Below are 4,050 nucleotides of genomic sequence, written 5' to 3'. Positions count from 1 at the left end.
CACACACACACACACACACACACACACACACACACACACACTGGTACTTTCTGTCTAATTCTTTCTAAGCTGGGCACACACACTCACTCAGAGCGCTCCTGAGACTGCCTCCTCTACCTCGTGGTTCTTATCTAATGCTCAGCGTAGACCTACGGCTGATGCGGAAAGTTGGGAGTAAGCAGCCCTCCTCCTGCTATTTCCAGGTCTTTTTGGAAATCTTGCTGTCAGAGTTGGTTACCCAGTGCTTCTCTTTTTAACCTTGTAAACTGGAGATGTCAGGTTAGCCATCATCCTGTTCACTTGTGCAGGCTTTACTAGTGTCTCTTTGATCCAGGGTCTCTTGTATAGCATCTGTACCTCTCAAAAGAATTCCTTTAGTTAAAAGGAGACAATATAATCTCTAAATCCCTGTGACTCAGTGCCTGTAAACCTCAGCGCATTGCAATGGTGGAGCAGATAACCACCTGGGCCCTGTCACCCTCAGATGGTCATGGTATTCCTACAAAGTGGTGTGGGCATCAGATCCATTCTAACGGAGGATGGACTCCGGGCTCAATGCAGTGGTGAATGAAGAGTCTACACAGTTTCACATTCTACCTCGAAACTTGCCTAAAACTGTCTCTCCCTTTCAATCCCCTCTCTGTGTGGCTGGATTACCTTCACATGGTCTAGCAAAGAACAAACCACAACAAACTGAGCACAGAAGTTGGTGGTAAGTACCTGGCCGTCTCCCAAGAAGCCAGACACCATGAAGAATTGTAAAAATGGAAAATAATACTTTTGTGTTGCTGCTTGTGATGGTTTCTGTATGCTCGGCCCAGGGAGTGGCACTATTAGAAGGTGTGGCCCTGTTGGAGGAGGTGTGTCACTGTGAGTGTGGGCTTTCAGACCCTCATCCTGTGTGCCTGGAAGTCAGTATTCTGCTAGCAGCCTTCAGATGAAGATGTAGAACTCTCAGCTCCTCCTACACCATACCTGCCTAGATGCTGCCATGTTCCCACCTTGATGATAATGGACTGGACCTCTGAACCTGTAAGCCAGCCCCAATTAAATGTTCTTTATAGAATTTCCTTGATCATGGTGTCTGTTCACAGCAGTAAAAGCCCGACTAAGACACTGCTATATTTTCTTTTGTCTCAGAAAATAAAGTCCTTTGTAATAAAAATGTGTGTTTTTATCTTAACATGCTGTAGGTTCTGTTACCTTAAAGAAGATCAAATATGTATTTCCAAGCTCAGGTTCTGAGACTTAATCTCTAATACAATGTGCACCAATGTGAGGAAGTCTGTGGACAAATAGTTGTTTCGATACCAATAACTGAGAGAATATACACAGAGGAAAACCAAATGCATCACTGAGACAATAGCGACACAATAAGTATCATTAACACAAGAAATAGTAAAAGAAGTTTTATTTTATTTTTTTATTTTTATTTTTTGGGTTTTTCTTTTTTCGAGACAGGGTTTCTCTGTGTAGCTCTGGCTGTCCTGGAACTTACTCTGTAGACCAGGCTGGCCTCAAACTCAGAAATCTGTCTGCCTTTAACTCCCAAGTACTGGGATTAAAGGCATGTGCCACCAAGAAATTTTAAATAACAACTGATTAATTTGCATGTGTGTGCATGTATATGTATGTGTGTGTGCATCCATGTGGGTGAGAGAAGACATGTAATATTTGTCCTTTTGAGTCTAGTTTATTTAACACAACCCAGTGATATCCAGCACCACTCATTTTCCTATAAATGGCATAATTTAGTTCTTTTTTTTAATGGCAGAGCAAAGCTCCATTGATTGATGTATACTACATCCCCTCTGTCCATTCATCAGCTGGTGGGCATCTAGGCCAGCTCCATGTCTTAGCTCTTGTGAATACAAAGCAATAAATACATATGTGCATGTCTACGGCATGCTGACTTCGGGTACGCACCCAGGGATGGTAGAGTTGAGTGTATAGTAGTTTCATTTTTTTAAAAAATATTTATGTGTATGGGTGTTTTGCTTAAATGTGTGTCTGTGTACCATGTGTATGTATACAGTGCCCTTGGAGTTTAGAAGAGTGAGTTAGATCCCTTTGTCTTCTAAGTACAGGGAGTACAGGTGTGCACCACCACACCTGGACTTCTCCAGTGTTTAAACTTCAGCATGCTGTCTTTCGCCCCGCTGATTATGCTTATCCTGAAGTATTTTTGGGAGGTATTGAGAACGAGAGTTTTCCCCACACTTCCTTTTTAGTAATTCATTGTTGGCACTATAGGAAACTACTGCTTTTTTGTGCTTTTTGGTTTGTATCCTGCTACTTTGCTAAACGTGTTGATCTGATTTAAGACTTTTCCTAGTGGAACGTTTAGTGTCTTTTCCATATAGAAACATATCATCTGTGTGCAGGGATACTTTGATTTCTTTCTTTTCTACTTATATCCCTCTTAAATCTTTCTCTTGCATAATTGCTCTAATGAAGGCAAATACTGTCTTAGTACTTCATTGCTGTGAAGAGACACCATGACCAAGGCAATTCTTTAAAAGGACAACATTTAATCAGAGATTCGGTCCATTATCGTCATGACAGAAACATGGCAGCAAACAAGTAGACCTAGTGCTGGAGAAGGAACTGAAAGTTCTATGTCTTGATCTGAAGGCACCCAGGAGGACTGTGATTCCACCCTGGGCAGAGCTTGAGCATAAGAGACCTCAAAGCCCACCTACACAGTGACGTACATCTCCCAACAAGGCCACACCTCATAAGAGTGTCATTCCCTATGGCCAAGCTTTCAAACACATGAATCTATGAAAGCCAAACCTATTCAAACCACCACAAATACTATATTGAATAGCAGAAGAGAGAATATATACCTTATTAAAAATCAGCTGGCTACTGTAACAAACTGCATCTTATAGGTAATAGAAATTGCTTCCTTCCCTCTCTCCCTCCCTCCTTCCCTCCCTTTCTTCTTTTCTTCCTTCCTTCCTTCTTTCCTTCCTCCCAGCCCCTCCCTTCCTTCCTTCTCGTTTTAGTGTTTTGAGACAGAGACTCACCACATAGCCTTGGCTGGCTTGGAACTTCCTAGGTACTCCAGATTTACTTGCCTCTGACTCCCAAGTGCTGGAATTAAAGTTATATGTCATTGAAAGGTTGGAGAATTTTAGAATTAAGAAAAAAGGAGCATTTAATAGAAGTATATCAGTAGGAATATATAATGTATAACCTTTACCTAAAAGGGCATGGAAAACCTCTGTAACGAGCCAAGAATGTAGACTAGCCAGTTTCAGAAACCTGTTGGCCACAAAGGCCCCCCCAGTTAGGTCCAAGAACAAAAAGCAGGATATGAGCCATCTGGGTGGTTCCAGGGAACGGTCAGCCATAAAGTGAATAGCATTGACCAAACCACATTCTTGTGAATAATGAGTGTGCAGGATGTTTTCCTTATGACCCTGACTAAATCAGGGGTTGGGTCCCTTTAGAATTTTCCACTGTTTTTTGTTATGTTTTCTTGGTAACCTCCTCACCCCCTCTAGTTTGTGGTTTTTCCCTTTAAATACCCCTTACTCCTTGTGCTCTGGGTTGAACTCCTCTGGCCTGCAAGGTTACAAGCTCGACCCCTGTACCGGCCTATCCCAAATAAACCTCGTGTGCTTGCAGCAAGATCGGTCTCTCGTGAGTTATTGGGTGGTTGTGTCATCCTGAGACTTGAGTGAGGGTCTCCCGAGCTCCGGGGGTCTTTCATCATCATGTCCAGCTAGAAATATATGAAGTTTTTTTTTGTTTTTTTAAAGCTCAGTTGGCAAAGTGCTTGCCTAGCATAAATGAAGCTCTGGATTTTTATCCCTAGCATAGCATAAACTGGGTGTGGTTTTCCTTATTTGAAATCCTAACTTTTCAGAGCAAGGCAGGGTGATCTGAAGTTCAAGGTCATCTGTGACTACATAGCAAGTCCTAATTAGTCTTGAGATGCTTGAGAATGGAGAGAAAAAGTTATTTCTCATAGTTCTGGGATGGTATAAGGTCAAGGTCCGCTGGGCAGTGGTGGCGCAAGCCTTTGATCCCAGCACTTGG

The sequence above is a fragment of the Mastomys coucha genome, unplaced genomic scaffold, assembly GCF_008632895.1.
Source record: "Mastomys coucha isolate ucsf_1 unplaced genomic scaffold, UCSF_Mcou_1 pScaffold23, whole genome shotgun sequence".
Classification (NCBI taxonomy): domain Eukaryota; kingdom Metazoa; phylum Chordata; class Mammalia; order Rodentia; family Muridae; genus Mastomys; species Mastomys coucha.
Note: the sequence above shows the minus strand (reverse complement) of the source record.